Genomic DNA, 24,421 nt, shown 5'->3' on the forward strand with positions numbered 1-24,421 from the left:
AACTTGACAGGAATTTAATAGGAGAGGATACATTTATTAATTTTCTCTGGGGCCGATTATTTCTTGCACACGACATGTATGTGCTCATTTCTGTAGCTAAACAGCAGATTCATAACCTAGTACTTGGTTAATAATTGTACGGTACGTTGTATGGTAGGGTTGTTCCATGCTTTGGGGAGAAAAAAGAGAAAAGTCTTCCAAGTAGCAGTTCTTGCCTTGTTATTTTGAAGGCAAAAAAAAAAAAAAAAAAAAAAATCTATATTTTGTACTCAAGGAAAACATTTTAAATTAACGATGTGAGTATATTTTTTGTTTCTCCTTGAACAAGGCTTTGGTATCTCTTCTCTGCTAAACGCACACTGATGCCAGAAGGAGGTGAATCTACAAAAGAGGCCCAAGTATTACATAACCCAGTCTGGGTAAACAAACCCGCCTACCTGGGAGGCTTTCTGAATCTCGATGCTGACCCTGGCTGATATCAACAATGAACAAGGAATTCTAAGAGGAAAGCACTGAGCGCATCAACTTGTACATCAAATATAGGCTGCAGCGTAGGATGGAACGGAACCCAGCTGTGAAAGAGGGAAAGTTGGCTTAGAAAGCCTGTTGCTGCCGTATTCGGAACTTCGTTCTTCTCTCTGATTTTCCTCTCACCTCTCAGCCCCCATCCTTCCTCCCTACCTCCCATCCTTAGGCCCTTGGTGCTTTCAATGGACACACCCTAAGGTGACCCCCAAAGAGTCACACCCTGTATAATCGCTTCTTCTTGAGTGCAAATAGGATTTATAATCTGCTTCTAACCAATAGAATATGGCAAAGATGGTGGGATGTCACTCCACTGACTAAGTAATATTAATGGCAAAGGTGATGGGGTGTTACATAAGACTCCATCTTAGCATGTTGGAGTGAGGGACTCTCCCTGACTGACCCTGAAGAAGTAATCCACCGTGTTGTGAGAGGGCCTCACAGCAAGGAATGCAGGCATCCTGTAGGAGTGAGAGCGGCAGCAGCTGACAGCCAGCAAGAAATTTGGGGACCTGAGTTCCACAATTCCAAGCAACAATTCTGCCAACAACTAGGTGCGTTTGGAAGGGGATCCCAGGAAAGTAAGGCAGCCCAGCTGACCCCTGATGACAGCCTTGTGAGACAATGAGCAGAGGACCCAGCTCAGCTGTGCCTGGGATCCCAAACCACAGAAACTCTAAGATGCCAAATGTGTGTTGTTTTAAGCTACTACGTTTGTGGTAACTTGTCACACAGCAACAGAAAACAAATACACGGTAACAGGAGAAAAGCTAGAAGCTTCATAAATATCTGGAGATTAAACAACATGCTCCTGAACAACCAATGGGTCAAAGAAAAAATCCAAAGGGAAACAAGAAATATCTTGAAACAAATAAAAATGGAAGCACAACATATTAAAACCTATGAGATGCTGCCAAAACTATTCTAAAAGAGAAGTTTATAGTGGTAAATGCCTACATTAAGAAATAAACCTAATCACAAGAGAAAGAAGAAAGAAAGAAAGAAAGAAAGAAAGAAAGAAAGAAAGAAAGAAAGAAAGAAAGAAAATGAAAGAACAACGGGCGCCTTGGTGGTGTCGGTCTCCCTGCTCGGTGGGGAGTCTGCTTCTCCCTCTCCCTCTGCCTGCCCTCCCCCATTTGTGCTCTCTCTCTGTCAAGTAAATAAATAAAAATAAAAATAAATTTTTAAAAATTTAGAAAGGAAGGAAGGAAGAAAGAAAGAAATCTCAAATAAACAGCCTAACTTCATACCTCAAGGAACTAGAAAAACAAACTAAGCCCAAAGGTAACAGAGGGAATGAAATAACAAAGTTCAGAACAGAAATAAATGGAATAGAGACCAGAAACACAGTAGATCAATGAAATTAAGAGCTAATTGTTTGAAAAGATAAGCAAAATTGACCAACTCAGAAAAAGGAAAGAACTCAAATAAGATCAGCAGTGAAAAAGGAGACATTACAACTGATACCACAGAAATACAAAGGATCACGAGAGACTACCATGAACAATGATTCGCCAACAAACTGGATAACCCAGAAAAAATGAATAAACTCCTAGAAACATACAACCCACTATGACTGAATCATAGTAAATAGAAGAGATAGAAAATCTGCACAAACCAGTACTGAGTACGTAAACTGAATCAGTAATCAAAAACCTCCCAGTATAAAAAAAGCCCAGGACAAGACAGTTTCGCTGATGAATTCTACCAAACACTTAAAGAATTAAGGCCAATCCTTCTCAAGCTCTTCAAAAAAAAAAAACAAAAAACAAAAAACAAAACTGAAGAGGAGGGGATATTCCCAAACTAATTTTATGAGGCCAACATTTATCTTGATAAGAAAGCCAGATAAGGACACTACAAGAAAAGAAAATTACAGACAAAGATCCCTGATGAATACAGATGCAAAAATTCTCAACAAAATATTAGCAAACTGAATTTAATAGCACATTAAAAGGATCATACACCATGATCAAGTGGGATTTTTTTCTCCCGGGAGGCAAGGATGCTTCAACATATACAAATCAATAAATGTGATATATCACATCAAAATGAAAGATAAGGGGCGCCTGGGTAGCGCAGCGGTTAAGCATCTGCCTTCGGCTCAGGGAGTGATCCCAGCGTTCTGGGATCGAGCCCCACATCAGGCTCCTCCGCTGGGAGCCTGCTTCTTCCTCTCCCACTCCCCCTACTTGTGTTCCCTCTCTTGCTGGCTGTCTCTCTCTGTTAAATAAATAAATAAAATCTTTTTAAAAAATAAATAAATAAAAAATAAAAGACAAAAATCACATTATCATCTCAATAGAAGCAGAAAAGAGATATGATAAAATTCAACATCTTTCATGATAAAAACTCTCAACAAACTGGGTATAGAAGGCACATCATAAAGGCCATATATGACAAGCTCACAGCTAACAGCATATTCAGTGGTGAAAGGTTGAAAACTTTCCTTCTAAGACCAGAAACAACAAGACAAGGGTGGTCACTCTCACCACTCCTATTCAACATAGTACTTGAAGTCCTAGCCAGAGTTATCAGGTGAGGAAAAAAAAAAAAAAAAAGGTATCCAAATAGGAAAGAAAGAATAAAATTGTTTTTGTCTGCAGATATGATTTTACACATAGAAATTTCTAAAGATTCCACCAAATCACTGCTACAACTAATCAACAAATTCAGCAAAGTTGCAGGATACAAAATCAACATACAGAAAAGAGTTGCATATTTATATACTAACAACAAAACACCTGTAAAAGAAATTTTAAAAATCAAGCCTGAGTGGCTCAGTCATATGACCTAGCAATTTCACTTTTAGGTATTATATCCAAAAGAAATGAAGGCAGGATCTCAAAGAGATATTTGCATACTCCTGTTTATTGTAACATTATTCACAATAGCCAAGATATGGAAACCACTTAAGTGTTCATCCACAGATACCTGGATAAAGAAAATGTGAAAATTAAGTGTATATGGTGGAATATCAATCAGCCATGAGAAAAAAGGAATCCTGCCATTTGCGACAACTTGGATGAAACTTGAGGGCATTATCTTAAGTGAAATAAGTCAGAGAGAGAATGACAAATATTATATGATCACATTTACATGTGAAATCTAAAAAAGCCAAACTCAGACAAACAGAGTAGAGTGGTGGTTACCAGGTGGGGAACATGGAGAGATATTGGTCAAAGAGTACAAACTTACAGTTATAAGATTAACAAGCTCTGGGGGATCTAATATACAGCATGGAGCTTATAGCTAATAATACTGTATTATATATTTGAAAGTTGCTAAAAGAGTAAACCTTCAATGTACTCACCACAAAACAGAAATGGTAATTATGTGACAGGATGGAGGTGTTAGCTAATGCTACTGGTAGTAATCATTTTGCAACATATAAATGTATCAAATCAACACATGGTACACCTTAAACTTACACAATGTTATACGTCAATTACATCTGGCTAAAGCTGGGGTGGGCACCAGGGTGAAAACGAATACAGCGCTCTCAGGATTACCTTGACTTTTCCAGGCGTCACGTCACGACACACCCAAGCCTCCCTATCTTTGTCCCATCTTTGCAAGACGCTCTCACAAAAACCTCTTTCCTCAAACATCCAAACTCTCTTATTTCTCCAGAGCCTGAAAGAGAATTGCTAATCTCTGATAGACTGATTAATAATTAAACATTTGCGACTCTGTCATCTATTCATTCCAGGAATATAAACTTTTTAATAGAAAACATCAGTATTGGGGCGCCTGGGTGGCTCAGTCGGTTAAGCACCTGACTCTTGATTTCAGCTCAGGTCTTGATCTCAGGGGTGTGAATTCAAGCCACTTGTTGGACTCCACACTGGGCGTGAAGCCTACTTAAAATAAAAAAAGGAAAAAAGAAAACCTCAGTATTTTTCCAGATGTGCTCCCTGAGTTATTGTTATAGAAAAATGCAAAACAAAACAAAAAACTAGTTCTGTGGCCAAATGTTTGGGAAATGCTGAGCAAAGCAAAGCAAGTTTTTTGTTGTTGTTTGTTTGTTTGTTTTTTAACTGCAGGAGTTTAAGCGCTTGTAACATCCTACAGGAGTCTGAGCATCCACAAAAGGAGATAAACACACAGCATTTGTATAACGTATTTGACTACAAAGCCATTTCCTCCTCCCCTCTTAATGTGTGTGCTTTTGTGTGCATGTGTGTGGAATCTTACAGAACAGCAACCCGGAGAGCAGGCAGGCAGACAGACACACATATGAAAAGAAATAGAAGATATTAAAATTGAATATCTATAAATGTTATATCAGTAGTTATTATATAATAATGGGTTTAAGGGTGTTTACTTGTCTCTTCCATATTTTTTATTGTTTGCAAATAATTTTTATTTTAATTTATTTTTATTTTTTTAAAGATTTTATTTATTTATTTGAGAGAGAGAGAGAGTGAAAGACAGAATGAGCACAGGGAGAGAGAGAAGCAGACTCCCCACTGAGCAGGGAGCCCGACACGGGGCTTGATCCTAGGACCCCAGGATCATGACCTGAGCCAAAGGCAGACGCTTAACGACTGAGCCACCCAGGTGCCCCAACCAGAAATTGTTTTTTAAAAATTAATTGAGGGTGATTACTCCTAATGCAATCAGATCAATTGATTTTTATCAGTATTCAAAAGATGTCCACAGGTTTCTATAAAAGATGAACCTCCTCATACATTTAAATTATGTTTCAATTTTTAAAAATTGAAATACACATGTTTAGTGCAATAACTGCCGTATGGTAGATTCACAAAAAGACTTCATTTAATTGAACTCTTTGAAGCCACATTTACTGGGTAAAATTTACCATCTGGTGGTATATCTGCTATTATGGGGCATTAGCAAATACCATTATCAGAGTTCATTATTTGAGGTTAGTGTTTCATGATTTCTTTTATCCCCAGCACTGAGTTGTAAATAGGCTACGTTCAAACTAAAGGCATTTTGTCCACAATGTTTTTCATTTTCTATTTATTCTTCCATTATTTGTGATCCCCTGATGATATCCAAACATCAACATTTTCCTCAACACCTTCCTGGCTCTAGCAAAATTCAAGGTGTCGTATGTGAGTTTGCCTTGAGGCTTTTCTGCCACCAATCCGCTTATTCTCGTATCCAAGTCTGTGTGCCATTGAGTCACCCGCATACAAGGGGATCTCACACTAAAGTCATCGGCCTTCCCGCTTTCACCCAATGTGGCTTCTCTCTTCCGGCAGTTTCCTATACCAGAAGATTCTTTTAAGTAGCTATTACACCATTCTGCTTTCATTCACTGTGGAAAGGCAAGAAATTTTAAATCCATTGCTTATTGGTTTTCTTGATATGTTGGACATTAGTCATTATTTTAGATAATGAAGCCACCAAAATGTTTAACCCTCTTTGGATGACCACAAACAAGACTCAATATTAACATCAGAAATTCCTCATCACTCTCTGCGAGTGAAATTATCTAGATATTTCATATATCACTCATTGTAAAATGTTTTTTTGCAAAAAGAAAGGTGCTTCATTTTTTTAAAAGATTTATTTATTTATTTATTTGAGAGAGAGAGAGAGAGAGAGACAGAGACAGAGACAGAGACAGGGCATGAATGGGGAGAGGGACAAAGGGAGAGGGAGAGAGAGAGAAGCCTCCAGCAGACTCCCCACTGAGCACAGAACCCCAACATGGGGCTCGATCCCATGACCCTGAGATCATGACCTGAGGCAAAATCAAGAGTAGGCTGCTCAACCAACTGACCCATCCAGGTGTCCCAAGAAGGGGCACAAACATACACACACACATACGCACATATAAATATGATTAGATATCCTCAAAGAAACAAGAAATAATAAATAAGGAATTAACTGCATCTTACATTATCATCCCATTTGGTTAAAATATTATTTTCTTTAAAAATTAATTAGTCTCCTAAAGAAAATGACTTGTACTTGATTCCTGGAAGAAACAAACTAAAAATATCATGAGTCGGGCTACACTGGGTAATTTCAAAAGCATAACTCACCAACTGTCTGAATAATGTCAGTGTGAGAGGGAAGAATATTTATGGTGGCTCCTTCCTTGCATCATAAATTTCATAGGAACGAGGAAATTTGTTTCATACACAGCAGAGAATACTGATGAAATTTTCTAAGGTAGGAGCTGTCAATTTTGGTGACATTAGGGGATGTCAAATGTAGTAAAAAATGAAAAGCACAACTCCTACAAGAGTCCACTCATATATTTTTCCTTCTCCATTAGCATCTAAAATTATATTGAAAGAATTAAATAGAAGAAACCGGCATTCTAAAAACAGCAACCCAAGCATCATCAGGCGTGGGAAAGGCTGGGCAGCTTTGCTGTTCCTTTTCATCCCGTTACTAGATCTATGCGCTTCCTTCCTCCCAGTTAAGTACTCAGAGGATATAAGACAATGGTCAAATTCACAGCTGCGATAGCAGCCTGGCAAAAGAGAAACCACAAGTAATGACAAGCTCACTACTTATAAAACCGTGACCTGAAGACTGCCTGACAAAGATGACTCTGCTCACACTAAACTGTAAGCAAAAATAGGTGCAGTCCTCTCACAGTGTGGCTTCTGGGAAAATCTTAGCTGGAAAAAAGAAAGATACCAGTATCCTAAAGGGGAAGAAAATGTTGTTGCCATTAACCTCAACCAAGTCGTAACACATAAGTTGTTGTATCTACAGGCAAAATAAAAATAAAGGCAAGAAAGGAAAGCTTATTTTCACTCTTTGTGGTCTTAGCCCACAGGAGGACCAGGGTTTTGTGCTGGGCAGCAAGCCACGGGAGAACGGACAACTTAATTTTGGGTCATGTACAAACCACTCTGTCATATGGTGACTTAGCTCATGAAAAGAACCAAAGTGAGAAAGTCAGGGAAGATTTGCCATGATCAAGTTTCCTGTGGGTAGCTTTGAATATGCAGCCATTTACATGGGAGAAAAGGCAGACAAATAGGTAAATAATTCACAGGAGTTGAGTCTGATACATTTTCAGAAGATAATAAAAGGCAATATTGATGCCTTTATAAAGAAATAATTCAGCTTTGCATTGTTCAGCTAGGTTGCTCAAAAAAAATCTATGATGCTATTGTATTGACCTTCTACAGTTATCTAGAAAAGCAGCTGTAAGCACTACAAAAAGGGACATGCTCATAAATTCTCTTTGAATTATAATTCCCAAATAATCACAACATAAATAATTTCTAGAATTCTAGATGCCTCCTCTTATTTTTTCTTCTCAACGATCGTCTTCTATTCCTTCTTCAGACTCTGATACTTTCTGGTGTTTTTAGTGTAGACTTTGCTTTTGTTTTCTGCTTCCAACTTTCAGAAGTTCTACTGAGAGCTTTGTGCCCAGCGAATGTCTTCTCACAGATATCCATGAGTTAGCTTCTCTTTCTTTTTTTTTTCATTTATTTCATATTTCATTTTTTTTAGACACAGACAGACAGCGTGTGTGTGCACATGGCGGCAGGGCGGGGGGGTAGAGGAAGAGGGAGAGAAAGAATCCTAAGCAGGCTCCATGCTCAGAGTGGAGCCTGACATGGGGCTCGATCTCATGACCCTTCGACCATGACCCAAGCTGAAATCAAGAGTCAGAGGCTCAACACACTGAGCCACCCAGGTGCCTTTAGCTTCTCTCTTTCTTAAAAATCTGCCAGGAGAAAAAAACCTTCTCTAGCTGAGGGATGTAAGCCAGAAACAAGAGCACTCCCTGATGGATATCTACGGCAATATCTCCTAGACAGAAACGTGGACCGCTTTCTCTCCAGACTCCCTCAAGAAGCCATGGTTAAGAGGAGGACCATATATGTCACAGTCCAAATCAAAATGCTTGTGAGAACAAGTGGAAGTTTTGAAAAGATGGACACCCAGAAAACAGATGTAAACCAGGACTGTTCCAGGCAAACAGGGATGTATGGCCTAATTATAAAAGTTAGAAATCGCGAATTTATCCCTGGGTGACCGAAGTGAAGCAAGAAACAGAATTTGTTAACTTGTGGAGAGGAGACCAGAGAAAGCCATGGTGTTGGTAAATAATACTATCATTCTCTCCTCATTGGGGAGGATGTCCTCATTCTACCTGCACTCAGAGAAAAATAGCACATTACTGATTGAAAGGATATGGTACCTGATTTCCACAAGTTTCCAAAAGTAACGGGTTCAGCAACAATTTCAAAATGCAAAAATTTCATTTCTACACAAATGTGTAAATGATCCAAATGGCACATTAAGCCATAACATATCTTTGGCTTTACTTCTTTTTTTTTTTTTTTAAAGATTTATTTATTTATTTATTTATTTATTTATTTATTTATTTGACAGAGAGAGACAGCCAGCGAGAGAGGGAACACAAGCAGGGGGAGTGGGAGAGGAAGAAGCAGGCTCATAGCAGAGGAGCCTGATGTGGGGCTCAATCCCATAACGCCGGGATCACGCCCTGAGCCAAAGGCAGACGCTTAACCGCTGTGCCACCCAGGCGCCCCTGGCTTTACTTCTTATTTAAACTCTGGAATATAAAGAGATATTCATTTTTTCAGCCAATTTATATTACAGGTTATTAACAGGCCTTCTCTATTTTAAGACCTTGGTTGCAGAATATATTTCAGTTAATGCTGCCAATAGCAGAATGACCTGAAGAGATGGGTCAAGACTGCAGATATTTACAAAATAAATGAAATCATCAGGTTATGACTACAGAACTGGCAGGACTTAATACTAACCTCAGTTCGAATGAAAAAATTGCATAATAAAACAAAATAAATGGAAATAATCTTTCACGAGTGCCAATAATTTAGATTTATGGGGTCATCTCTACAAATTGCAATTCCTAATGGATTGCCAAACATGTGTCTGAGGACTTTCATTTCCTGTTTTGTACATTTTATTATCATTTGAAGGGCTAGAAAATTGGAGTCTTAAATTAAAGTGCAAAAATGGGGGCATAAACAAATGTTTGGAAAATGGATCATGTGTAGAGATTCAATAAGCAAACTGTATGTTTCACAAGAGTTTTTATTATTGTTTAATTATGTAAGTTGTGAAATTTCATTCTTTTCTCAATTAAAAGAAACGTCCCGAGACTGTAAATGGTAAATTCAGATATTCCAACGGCCAGGCCCATTGCTGGGGCAGGGGGATTTCAATAGATGCGGCAGTAGTTTTCAAACCAAAGTATCATTTCTGTGATTACAATACCCTTATTTTACGGAGGTGTATAAAATCTACCTTAATTTTACAGGGAAAGTGACCTGGGCAGAGAGAAGTTACAGTCCAAACTAGAAATGGAACCCTTTAGACCCTACTAGGCTGCCTGAAGCATGGCTCGAAATTTCCCACTGCCTTATATCATCAGTTGTAATGCCGTTGGGTAGACTCACAGCTGTATTCACACCAATTCCATCTTAATTATGGTTCCATGAAATTACACTGCATGGATTTTATTGCAGTCAGGAGATGCCCACTGTCTCTTTAATGGAAACCTGGGAACGACCCTGGCTTAATGGATCTCAACTGGGGTTGATTATGCTCTCCTCCCTACAAGGGACACTTGGTGATGTCTGGAGACATTTTTAGTTGATACATCCCTGGAAGGGGGAGGAGGGGCCAGGCATGTTGTTAAAGATCCTACCGTACACAGAACAGTCTCCAACAACAAAGAATTATCTAGCCTCAATGGTCAATAGTGTTACAGATGAGAAATCCTATCCTAGATATCAGCATAGTTATTTCCAAGTGATTTTTCTGGGATAGAACCCACTCATTTGATAACTCATCCAACACAGTTGATGTTGATGCCTGCGGGCCGTAAAATCAGACACCCTTATAATTAGTTTCCAGGCTGTGGGAATGTACTGCCTCTGAAGCTTGATGTTCCCCATTCAAAGTGTTGCAGGATCTTTAGAAGATGTTTGCGGCACAGGAAGGGAGGGAGGAAATTCTTAGGGACTCTGCTAAGAAGAAATGGCCAGCCTCTTATTCTTCATACCCTAAGGTGACCTCCAGTGAGCCACAACCCTGTAGAGTTCCCATCCTCTTAAGGATGGCTGGGACCTGTGACTTGCTTCTCATCGACAGCATTTGGAAAAGCTGACGGGATGTTACTCTCATGATTATATTTCGTTATAGAAGACTCAGTCCCAGAAGATTGGAATGAGAAATTCTGCTGGCCTTGATGAAGTAATCTCCCATGTTGTGAACTGCCTGTGAAGTGGGCCACTTGTCTAAAACCTATGGGAGACTTCTAGGGCCTGAGGGCAGGCTTTGGCTGACGGCCAATAAAAAGCCAGGCACCTCAGGAGTAAAACCTCAGGAGATGACCCACGGAAAAGCTGAGGAAACTTCTGACAGCGTCCTTCCCCAGTCAAGCCATAGATGACATCGCAGCCCTGGCTGACTCCAGAGTCACCGGCTATGAGGCCCCAAGCAAAAGACCTAGTTAAGCTGTGCTCTAACCCGGCCCGCAGAAACTGCAAGATACTGTGTTGTTTCAAGGTGCTGAAATCGTGGTAATTGGTTATGCAGCAACAGGATGAACTCACCATGGAAGAGCAGTGACTGTGGTGCTTCAGAAAAAGTGTGGAGCCATGTGCCACTCTTCTTTATTGATCTGTATTCCTGACTGAGAAAAAATAAGTCCTGGGGGGTGTTGCTTGGGCTTAGCATCACTATAAAATGGCATCCAGAGGCCAAGTGGCAGCACTGGCTCAAAGGGAGCTACATACAGAACATTCCACTGTTTCACCAAACACAACTATGGAAAACCTCCATATTTCACTCTGGCCCATTTTTCTCTCCAACGTGACCAGATCACCCCTAAGTGTGTAGAAGCATTGTGCTGTGGCCTGACATAGGAACCCCCTGGCAGAGGAGTTTCACCAGGTAGGGAGGAAAATTTCAAGGAGACGGAATTCTCCATTTCCAGCTGAAAAGCCCCACCCCCTCTCCCCGTTCCTATAGGGAACGGATGGACTGAACACAGGTGAACCAACAGCAGTGCCCAGTCTTCCACATGGGGTTCCAAGAGGAATATTCACACAGAGTCCAGGTAACAGTAGACGTGAATCAAGGGAACCGTTGGTGCTGCTTACTGAGGAAAAGGGGGTGGACGCAAGCAGAACTGTCCCAAGCCAAAGCACACAAAACAAGAAGAAGCAAACGTGGGGTCTAAACAAAAGTGCTTGTAACGGAATGAATGCGTTTTGGATGGAGAAGGCAGATGATGTGAATAATCAGGGGAAGACTTATTCAAGCAAACAATAGAATATTTTCAGTAACTCAGACTCTGATAGGAATGAAAGAAAACATAGGCTCTATAAAACCACAGGAAAAGTTAATAATTAAAAAAACAGAATAAGAAGGAAAGGGTGCCAGCAGAACAGAGGAAATAAATGAAGAAAAACCCAATGCACTGTGTGACTAAAAGAGAACTGGAGGCCAGTTTACTGAGGGACAGAAATTTGAGGTGAGATGAACTTATAAGGCTGCAGGCAATGAGGGTGGAAGAGAAGAGCAGATTTAGGGGAAAAAGAAGAGGATGCAGGAAGAAGAGTCTATTCAGAGAAGCAGGGAGAGACTGAATATGGAGCTATTTCATGCAATTTGAGCAAGGAGTTCCCAGAAACATGAACAGTCAGGGTTAAGTGCTAAGGGAAGGTCATGGATGAGTAGACAAAGTGGGGGAAAACTTTCTCCCTGCAGAGGAAGGAAGATTGGAGGGCCTTCAGTTGTGCTGCCCTCAGGGACTTTGATCTCTCTGGGCTGCTAAGGGGAAATCTGAACTTTCCAGATCAAAGTGGGAACAGCAGATGTCTGTTTGATCACCTGTAGTTTTCAACCACGACTCTTAAGCTGCTAAGAGAGTTCTTTATCAACCACCCTCACTTCTAACAAAAGGACTTCAATTTGAAGGTAATTTTTAGTCTTTCAGATAAGATTTCTGCCTCAAGACTATAGGCGCTCTTATGAATTCCAGCAATAGGTCAGGATACTTCTCCCCCACATCACCCCCTTTCTCCCTCTCTCTCAGGAAAGGGTTGAAGCTGCCGTTGATGCTTTCCCCAGTATTATGCCATCTAAGGACTACTACCTTGCCAATGGAAATTACTAGTTGGTGCTACTTTGTAGAGGTTAAGAGTCAGTGAGAGCAGCCAAGTGCTTTATTCATGCATTTGATATGCTTTGGTCAACCTCGTCTAGAACGGAAAAATGTTCTTCATTGTCCACCCCAAGTGTCTACTCATAATACAGTACGGGGAAGAAAGCAACGAAAATCATTCCTTACGGCTGTTTCAGAAGAACAAAACAAAAGGCAAGCAACAATTTCAGAAAGAACTCCTAGAATAAGTTTCTGTCATATTTATTATGAAGCAGAGGCCAGGATTTGGGGTTAAGGCACTACTAACAGCAGGGTAGGGAAAGAAAAGGACTTGCCCAGTGAGGAATGTCTTATTTCGCATTTCCAGATTCACTCTGCTCGTGCCCTTTGAGTCAAGACTCATGGAAAACTCAGTTCCGTCCCGGCAAACCAAATCAGCAACCACTGCGGTCATTCACTGCTTTGCTAATTTGCTATTTTAAATAGTCTGGAGGGAGACTCGCTGCTCTGCAGTTATCATTAGCTCTGGTCAAGCAAGCTAACTTTCCCACAGTGCCGGTTGGCTGGGCAGTGGGGAAAGCCGGGGCACCTGTGGCATGGCCCTCGGGCTCACCGCGGGACAGGCGCCAGAGCATCTCAGCGCAGACAGATAGGAGCTTCGCTCTCACAGACGGAGCTGGATCAGTGCGAGGCGCTGACCACCACTAGCTGTGCTTCCTTCAGTGAGTCGCTTAAACTACCTAAGCCTCTTTTTCCTTGCCTTTCCAAAACAAAGAGGGTCAAATGAACAAGGGATAAAGTGCCGAGGCACTATTGCATCTGGTTTAAAACACTGCCAGGAATAAATGACATAGTTTAAGTGTGGTGCTTAACAGAGTGCATGGCATTCTAAGTACCCTTTCATATAAGTTACTGTTATTTTGTTACAGATTTCATTACTTATGTTGATAACAAGATTGACTTTTTTTTAAGTTTGTTTATTTATTTAAATAATGTCTACACTCAATGTGGGGCATGAGCTCACGACCCCGAGATCAAGAGTCTCATGCTCCACCCACTGAGCCAGCCAGGTGCCCCAAGACTGACTTCTTAAAAAGAAGACTACCACCAGGGGCGCCTGGGTGGCACAGCGGTTAAAGCGTCTGCCTTCGGCTCAGGGTGTGATCCTGGCGTTACGAGATCGAGCCCCACATCAGGCTCCTCTGCTATGAGCCTGTTTCTTCCTCTCCCACTCCCCTTGCTTGTGTTCCCTCTCTCACTGGCTGTCTCTATCTCTGTCAAATAAATAAATAAAATCTTAAAAAAAAAAAAGACCACCAGAGCTTTCAATCTATCTTCCTGACCTGGCTATTTTGGTCCCTGTCAGGGTCTGTGAGGAAAGAGCCATTTTATAAGCAGCCGTGTATGCTAAAGGTAGGGAGTGGTTTGGAACAGAGGGCGGGGCAAATTTTAGGCGTTAGAGCTCAACAGCAAGTTCCTCTCACAGCACCTATCCACTGGACTGCCGTTATGTGTTTCCTTCTCTCTTTTGTCTTCTAGAATGTGAGTTCACAGAGAGCATATGCTTGTCTTCCTCTCCTGGTTTCTTTTTTTTTTTTTTTGAAGATTTTATTTATTTATTTGAGAGAGAGACAGAGATAGGGATAGCGACAGAGAGCATAAGCAGGGAGGAGAGGGAGAAGCAGGCTCCCCACTGAGCAGGGAGCCCGATGCGGGGCTCGATCCCAGGACCCTGACCTGAGCCAAAGGCAGATGTTTAACTGACTGAGCCACCCAGGCGCGCCACCTCTCCTCTTTCTTAACAAGGCTAGTTAGATGGACTGAATGGGAAGAAAGCATAATTTTGGTGAAGAACTGTCAAGTCTCGATTTCAGAGTCGTATCTAATAATAGCACTTGTGCTGACCATCCCTTTTCTGAAATGCCCAAGTCACCAATACAGGTCTTATCTTTCGAGACACAGGCACTCTTTATTCAACTCTTGGCACTACCAGTACTATATTTTCTCTGTAGCAGTAACATCTTGTCCATCCTCCCCTGGGAGTCATCATTTACCATCATCATTACCATCAACAACCCCACCAGCACCACTACCACTACGAAATGGACATAGACATTAAATCTAGAGATGGCTAAAACCTTCCATTTCCATCTCTCTGTCTTGTAACATCCACTGCAAGGAAGCATCTCCTTCCTCCCTGGGTCCTCCATGCTGGGCATGGACCCTGCTTGAGATTCTCTCTCTCCCTCTCCCCAACCTGAAAGACAGACAGGAAGGAAGGAAGGAAGGAAGGAAGGAAGGAAGGAAGGAAGGAAAAGAAAAGAGCAAAGTCAAGCATTACCTGGTTTGTTCTATGCCCAGGCAAAGCCATTGAATGTCTCCAGGTAGTAGACATTCTCAGTCACCGGGTTCAAGGGTGGATTCAAATTATAGTGGATTCACAGGCATCAGATCCACTCACTCCTCAATATCTGACATGATCTGGCCAAGTAAACTGCCTTCTTCCACTTGCAAGCTTATGACACCTCAACTTCTTTATCATCGGTTACAGTCCTCTAACCACACAGGCTGCAAGATCCTTCTTCCCTTCACAAACAGTGCACTTCTCTTTGGAAAGACCATCATTTAAAACATTTGGGGAAGAATGTTTCTGAACACTGCTGTAAGAATTACAGGATCAGAGAGATTATCTTAATTATGTTATTCGACATAGTGCAAACTCATGCAGAGCAAATGTAGTTTCAATCTCTCGTCACTGGAGAAAAGCTAGCAAAACATGTAATACATTTTTGAAACACATTTTTATTATCTCAAATTTCATTAATAGGCCATAAGAACCATATGTCAAATCAATAATATGCTGTGTTGAAAAAATAATCTTACTTATCTTGCAGTGGTAAGGCAGGTCTACTGCAGTCTAACTGGCTTGATTTCAGGGAGTCAAGAAAATCCTCTTTTTTTAAAAGCTGACTGATGCTTGAAATTTTATATCAGTCAGTTATCCCTTTGGGTGAAGACACTGATCTCTTTGGAAAAATCTCTGAACAGGTATGAGAGATTTGTATCTACATGGGGACCTGAGAGCAGGACTGAATTGGACACAGAAGGGGCACAGAAGAAGGAGAGGAAGGGGCAGTTCTGGAGATGGGGGCTGGAGGGAAGACACAGGAAACAAAGAAAAGTCAGGAAGATGGGCTCACCTAAGTGTCACCTATGTCTCAATTTTGGAGTGGGAGCTGCAGTAGCGGTGGTGGTCTTTTAAACAGACAGCAATGATTTTTTTAAAGATTTTATTTATTTATTTATTTGACAGAGAGAGAGTGTGTGTGCAAAAGCAGGGAAGGGAGACACAGAGGGAGAGGGAGAAGCAGACTCCCCGCTGATCAGGGAGCTCAACATGGGGCTTGATCCCAGGACCCCAGGATCACAACCTGAGCCAAAGGCAGACATTTAATAGACTGAGTCACCCAGGCGCCCCAAACAGACAGCAATGATTTTAAAGCAGGCAATTAATCTGGAAGTTTCTTTTACAAAAAACACAACCTATGAATAAAATATTGATGAATTCCAAATTAACTGTGCCGGTACAACAAAGACATGCCACAAACTCGAGACATTTGCCATGTAGTGTCTATTTCTGTCAAGTAATTAGTATGCAGAATATAGAGAGTCCTACAAATTAGTTTTTAAAAAAAAGGCAAACAACCTGATAAAAACTTGAAAAGGAAACGGATAGGCAAATCAATAGAAAAAAGAAACTAAGTGATTAGTGAACATACGAAATATTATCTAGAAATCCTGATTGAATAAAGAGATGAAAAGGTCAGCCTGCAGAAAACAACTATTAAAACAAAAATGAAATACGATTTCCCACACATGAGATTGGCAATACAGAAAAAGTCTGATAACAACAAGTGTAGATGAGGCTATTAGAAAATGTGGATAGGAATATAAAGAGGAATTAATACACCCATTTTGGAGAGTAATCTGGTGCTATCTAGTAAAGAAGGATTTGTACTTACCACTTGGTACAGTAATGCCACTTCTAGGAATAGCCCTTACAGCAAGGGTTAGCAAATCATAATTTGGGCCAAATCAGGCTCAATGCCCATTTTGATATAGCTCATCCATGAACTTAAAACATTTTTTAACATGTATAAGTGGCTGAGGGGAAAAAATCAAATAAATAATAATGACACATGAAAATGATATGAAATTCACATGTCGGTATCCATAAATACAGATTCGTTGGTGCACAGCCATGCCCATTTTTTCACATATTGTCTATGGCTGCTTCATACTACCAGGGCAGAGTTCAGTATTTGTGACAGAGGCCAGATAGAATTGCAAAGCTGAAAATATTTACTATCTGGCCCTTTTAGGAAAAAAAACAACAACTGCAGAGCCTGGCCCTAGAGAAACTCTCATACATGTGTGCAAGGAGGATGTGCAAGAGTGTTCACTGGGGTGTTGTTTTATTAGAAAGAAACTGGAAGCAATGTGAATGTTCATTAAGAAGTGACTGCATAAATCAATCTTAGTATATTTATACAATGAAATCTAATAGCTTTTAAATAATAGACCTACATGTATCAACTTGGATAAACGTCAAATACACAATGTTGAATGAACAAAAAAATTTTGCAGAAGAATACAGTATAAAACCATTTATATACATTTTGAAAAACCTTAAATGATATAAGATATGGTATATGGATTATACATAGAATTAAAGTATAAAAGTATGGATAGGAATAATACACACTCTCAAGATGACAGTTATTTCTGCAGAGGAGGAAAAGGGAACCCATTCATCTGCATTCAACCCATTCATCTGGAGACCTTCATCTGCATCTATACTGTTCTATTGCTTTAAAAAGAAAAAAAAGAAGTACTAGTAGCCAATAAAAAAGAAACAATATGTTTACTAGGGGTATATGTGTGTTTACTGCAATGTGCTCTATATCTTTGAAATGTATAAACTATTTTCACAATTTAAAATATGGTCTCAGAATTAGAAAATATCCCACTAGCTATTATTTCTATTGTCCACATTTTCAGCTGACCACAACCTTTTCTGTGAATGCCCTTTGAATTACGTAACACTTGGGGAAGGCAGTCAGGTGGGAGGTTTGGTTAGTGTCAGCCTGCATTGTTGGATGCTAGGAAATGCGCACCAGCGGCCATGATTAATTACATAGTCCATAAAGCTGTGTTCTCCCACTATCCACCTAATTACTGCGACACCATAGGGTACGGGTGACAAAATAATTGCTGTAACCCCAGACAAATGTTTTATGAATATTGGAACAGAGATGGAAATGGAAAAGTATTCAGTAGCACTATATTTCACGAGAAGTGCGCATTTCCCAATCACCCTTCTGTTAATAAAGAGTGTACATTTCCCAGACACGGTGAATGAAAAATAGCTTCGTTTCCAACAGCAGTATCAGGAAAAGGAATAGAAATGTGCTCTTCCCGGCTATAAGTCAAGAAGGATATAGCTATGAAGCGTGATTAAATACTAATGAGAATGATGTCAGACGTGGTGGGAAAGTCACACCACCTATTTTAACGCTGGGCAGTTTGAGGGTTGCTGGTGCCAGAGAGTGTTCATGGAAACTCACGTTCCTGTACAATCACTCACTGCTGGGTCAAACGCCTGCCTAGTGGGGTCCTTCCTTTTGCTGGTAAAGGTGGAGGTGGAGCACTGGAAAAGTTTTCACCACTCTAGGGAAAATTTTATGGAGAAAGGGAAAGCGGCAGACACGGGTGTTTTGGCAGGCTCTATCAGCCTTGCGATTGTGCCTGTTTGCCTTCGCTAACGAGCAGGCGAGGCGGCGAGGAGGAGCAGAGATTATGCAGCATTAGGGCAAGGATCTTGGAGCCAGGAAACCTGGATTTTGTTATCAGCGTTGCCACTTGCTGTCTGTGCAACCCTGGGTGAGCATCTTGAATTCTCCAAGGCCAAATGAATGAAACTGTAAGCTAATAAGGGTAAATATCTATCCCGCAGGATTGTGGAAGGTCTTAAAGGAAAATTTCTGCCGAAATGCTGTATAAAGGGTTAAGTTCTGTAAAGATATTAGCCGTTCTATCAGATGCTTTGTGCAGTGTGCAACTTAGTGAGAATATTTCCACTGATCTGTGTGGCATATGTCATGGTTCAGGGGATTTACAAAGAGGAGGAAGGCAGGAGGGAGGCAGGAAAGGGACAGGAGGTAGGGAAGAGGTAGAAGGAAGGGAGAGAAAGGGGGAGGGTAGAAAAAGATGAGGGAGGGAGAAAAGCAGGAAGGGAAGGAAGGGGGAGAGGAGGAAGGAGGGAGGGAAAAGGCAGGGAGGGAAGGAGAGAGGAGGAAGAGAAAAGTGAAAACTGTCTCCTGCCCCCAAAGGAAAATCTTGACGAGGTCTCATCATTACTCAGAGACCCATTCTTATCAGCACTATTTATGGGCTCCGGGCAGGTAACTCAACCTTCTTATTATTGTCACCTGCAGTGTGTAGATAATTTAACCAGTCTCTCAAAAATACTGCAAAGTAATTTTCTTAGACAAAACATTGACTCTCCAAAATAAATCCAGAGCACACACTCCCCTGAAAGGTCTTAATGACCGACACAGCCTAGTGCTATGAGGGGACAGAATGGTTTGCAATGCAAATGTCCGAGAAGTTCTAAGGCTCACACTTTAAATGATTTAGTTCAATTGTATCTCATCTTTTGAAAACGCTGTTTCATTACATTGACATATCAGTTCCACAATATATAACTATTATTTGGCCCAAAGGGCCATCTTTTATATGAGATAATGATGCTGACGCACTGTCATTGGAGCTGGGTTTTTTCCAGTAGTTTGGAGGATCCTGCGGTGAATCAGCCCGATGTGCTCACGCTCCCCCAACCTCTATTTATATGGCTCGCTTCAGTGGCGCCATCCGCAGCTACTGAACAATTGTTTATCTGTTTAAAGCTGGCAGAACTACTTTGGTTTGGGGGCGCCTGGGTGGCACAGTGGTTAAGCGTCTGCCTACGGCTCAGGGCGTGATCCTGGCGTTCTGGGATCGAGCCCCACATCAGACTCTTCCGCTATGAGCCTGCTCCTTCCTCTCCCACTCCCCCTGCTTGTGCTCCCTCTCTCGCTGGCTGTCTCTATCTCTGTCGAATAAATAAATAAAATCTTAAAAAAAAAAAAAAACTACTTTGGTTTGGAGCCTTGAACCATGGCCTGGACTTAAGGTTCTAACACAATGAATTAAACCAGAGATAACTGCCACTCGGTTAGATAGTTGTCTGTATATACTGGTTTCCTCTGAAAGCCCAGGTTTTTAAAAAATGTTATGTCCTGTTGACTCCTTGAAATCAGGACAATTTCCAGAAATTTCTATTTCTTTTTTGCATCAAAGCTACCTATTTTGAAATGCCTCTCACACTAAAAAGTGGCATAAAAAAATCCTTTGTTAAAATATATGGCTCCTAGGAAACCATCAAAATCCTAGAGGAGAACACAGGCAGTAACCTCTTTGACATCAGCCATAGCAACTTCTTACTAGATACATCTTCTGAGGTAAGGGAAACAAAAGCAAAAATAAACTATTGGGACTTCATCAAAAACAAACAAACAACAAAACAAAACAAAATAAAACAAAGCCTGCACAGCAAAGGAAACAGTCAACAAAACTAAAAAGCAACCTATGGAATGGGAGAAGGTATTTGTAAATGATATATCAGATAAAGGGTTAGTATCCAAAATATATAAAGAACTTCTAAAACTCAACACCCCCCCAAAAAACAAGTAATCCAGTTAAAAAATGGGCAGAAGACACGAATAGATATCTTTCAAGACATACAGATACCTAACAGACACATGAAAAGATGCTCAATATTACTCATCATCAGGGAAATGCATATCAGAACTACAATGAGATACCAGTCAGAATGGCTAAAATTAACACAGGAAACGATAGGTGTTGTCGAGGATGCAGAGATAGGGGAACCCTCTTATGCTGTTGATGGGAATCCAAACTGGTGCAGCCACTGTGGAAAAACTGCATGGCGTTTCCCCAAAAAGTTAAAAATAATAAACTTCTTTTAGCTTGAAGCTAAAAAAAAACTGAGAAATAAAAATAAAATATATGGCTTTTATCAATTATTCAGAAAATATGTGACTTGTCCCTTCATCACTTGTAAGGTCAAGCTTTTCACAGGATCCTTGGGCCCCACCCCCACTTTTGATCACTCAAGCAACCAGATGCCTGCCTCTCCTGCATCTTCGATTCCCCACTCTCTATTTGATCATCACTATCCGCATTCAAACATCCTGTAATAGCTCCAATATTAAAAGTAAAAGGCCTTCTGTGGTCACATCTTCCTCCAGCTACTGCCTAACTTTGTTTTTGTAGCTAAAGTTCTAGAAAGGTTTGCCTACACTCACTTTCTCCACTTCCTGTCTACCTATTCTCCCTGGACCTGCTGCCATCAGGTTTTTTTCCTCCATTACTCTATCTGAACTGCTCATTCAAGGTCACCAATGACTTCCCAGGGGTCAGTTGCCATAATCCATGCTCCACTTCCATCTCTGTCATTCTATCCACATGTCAAGGGTACGAGATGCAATTCCTTCCGTGCTCCTCACAACACTTTGGGACCTCCACCCTCTGTTCTCTTCCCCGCTGACAGGCAAATCCCTCTGAGTCTCATTTCCTCTACCGCCAAACATCTGCGGTGCTCTGGGCCCAGCCCTCTGCAAGCTGCACACTCACTCCTTCGGTACATTCAGCAGGACTCCTGGATTGAAACACCATCTACCCATGGACGCTTCCAAAATTCAGATCTTCAGCCTGGACCTCTTCTTAGAACTCCAGATTCACATCAAGTATCTCACATCCAATTCATGAGCAAATCCTATTAGCACTTCCTTAGAAATATATCCAAAATACAGGGACTTCACACCACCTTTGCCATAGCAACTGGACTCTAAACCAGCATCACCTCTTGCCTGGATTCCTATTCTCTCTACCTACAGCCTAATCTCCATACAATAGCCAGAGTGATATTTACAGACTGTCAGATCACCATGCCTCCGGAAGCTTCCCATCCTATTCAAAGTCAAAGTCCACGTCCTAAGCATGGCCCTCACGAGCGGCCCAGTTGAACCTCTCCAAACTCTCTGCCAGCAGTCTTCCATTCATTTGCTGGGCTCTATCCACAGGCATCTCTTCGTAGCTCATTGAATATGCCAAGCACCGGCCTGGCTCCAGGCCCTTGACCTTAGTTGGGTTAGTAACACTGCTCACTTCCTTCGTTATTTCAGGCTCTACTCAAACGTCACCTTCTTAGAGTGGTCTTCCCTGCCTCCCTGTACAACAGCAGCAACCCAAAACCCTCCACTCCATAGGCCATTTATTTTCCTTCAAAGCACTTATGACTGCTGGGGAAACTGTGTATTTATTGTGTTTTTCTTATTTCTTTGCTGTCTGTGTATCCCCTCCAAATATAAGCACCACAGGGGCAGGAACTTGTTTTTTATACAGTGCCTAGGATTGAGTCTCACGCACCATAGATACTCAACAAATGTTAAATATTTCATTTAATACTTAATGAATATTTATAAAGGACTATGTTTTAATAGCATTTCATCAATTAATCAACTAATCAATGAGTTCAGCAATTGCTGACTGTGTGGACCTACCTACTGTGTGTTACGAATTTTGCTAAAAGCCAGGAATGAAATGAAAGAAAACAGAGCTCTCAGGTCTCATACTTTTTTTTCCCTAAAGATTTTATTTATTCATTTGAGAGAGAGAGAGAGAGAGAACACAAGCAGGGGGAGCAGCAGGCAGTGGGAGAGGGAGAAGTAGACTCCCTGCTGAGCTGGGAGCCTGATGCGGGGCTTGATCTCAGGACCTGGAGATCAGGACCTGAGCTGAAGGCAGACACCCAACTACCTGAGCCACCCAGGTGCCCCTCAGATCTCATACTTAAGGGGAGCGTTAGAAAAATAAGCAGTCCAGTTCCATAGTTTATGGCATGATGTGTTCATCAGACTTTGACAGTAAGGAAGGAGGGGTTGGGGGCCAGAAGGTCCCCACACAGATCAATCTTCAACAGGACTACTGTGTTCTCTAAGAGATGATTTCCTTCCTCCCTTTATACTTTTCTGAAGAGTAAACATTTTTTAAAAATTGAAGTTTGTTATTACAATCAGAAAAAAGAAGTGGTCAATTGTGAAAAACACACAGTTGTCTTTGTATTATTTTCCTATTGCTGCTGTAACAAACTCAGTTGCTTAAAGCAACGTGAATTTATTCTCTTACATTTTGGTAGGCCACAAGTCCAAAATAGGCCTCACGTGGCTAAAGTCAAAGGTCAGCAGCACCACACTTCTTCTGGGGACTCTAGGGGGGATTTTGTTTCCTTGCCTCTGCCAGCTTCTACAGACTGCCTGCATCCCTTAGCTTATGGCCCCTTCCTCCATCTTCAAAGGCAGCAGAATCACATCATCAAATCTCTCTCTGTTTCTCTCTCTTTCTCCCTCTCCATCCCCAACTCCTGCTTCTGTCACTCTCCTTCTCTGACTCTGATCGTCCTGCCTCCCTCTTGTATCGACCCTTGTGATGACACTGGAACTATCTGGACAACACAAAATAATCTTCCGATTTCAATCCTTAATTTAATCTCATCTGCAGAGCCCCTTTGGTATGTAAGTGATGACGTTCAGGATAGAGCCCCCACTCCCACTCCCGAACGTGCTGCTTTGGAGTATGGATTATGTTGAGCTGAAGGCCCTTGAGACCCTGTGGGCTCGAAAGAAACATTTGCCCCTCCCTCAACTACACAGAAGAATCTAAATTGGGGGGTCTTCACAAGAATAAGGGTTATTAGCAGAGATAAATTTTTTTAAAGATTTTATTTATTTATTTGACAGAGATAGAGACAGCCAGTGAGAGAGGGAACACAGGCAGGGGGAGTGGGAGAGGAAGAAGCAGGCTCCCAACGGAGGAGCCTGATGCGGGGCTCAATCCCAGATCACCGGGATCACGCCCTGAGCCGAAGGCAGACGCTTAACGACTGAGCCACCCAGGAGCCCCAGCAGAGATAAACTTTATCTGAGTGACCCATCTGTATGGTAGGGCAAACATTATTTTTTTCCTCTAAAATCCCAGACCCCTCCCCCCTTCTTCTTAGTTCAGAATGACAATATAGATCTCATTTTGCCTGCCTGTCTTTGGAATTTCCATGTCTATGTGGATTCCTTGTATGTATGCCTATTAAATTTGATTTTTTCCTATTAATCTGTTTCATGACAATTTGACTCTTAGTCCAGCCAGAACCTTTGAGGGGACAGGAATTCTTGCTCTGCAACAGGAGATAACATTCAGGATTGGGACATGGATGTCTTTGGAGGGAGACCATTACACTGCCTACAGTAGTCATTCACTGTGAGACCAAAAGGAGAAGATGCACTATTTTGAGTCATCAGATCAGTAACTTAGGCCTGCCAAAACTGCAGCAGAACTCAAAAATATACAGAGTATTTACATAAAACGTACTTCACTTAGTGCTTGGCTTTGAGTGACCAAAGCCAGAGGGGTGAGCCCTGACGGTCCTGATTGGCCATGGGCATTTCTGGGACCTGGACACTGTCTGCAAGCCAGTGGAGGAGGGGAGATCAGGCCATCTTCTCATCTCCTCATGTGAAAGAAGTTCACTGTGCAGGCAATTTGTCACGTAGGTCAGTGCTTCTTCAAAATCTTGGGGCTGCTGCTATGTTTGTGCTT

The sequence above is a fragment of the Ursus maritimus genome (genome assembly GCF_017311325.1).
Source record: "Ursus maritimus isolate PB19 chromosome X unlocalized genomic scaffold, ASM1731132v1 scaffold_X1, whole genome shotgun sequence".
NCBI classification, from domain to species: Eukaryota; Metazoa; Chordata; class Mammalia; order Carnivora; family Ursidae; genus Ursus; species Ursus maritimus.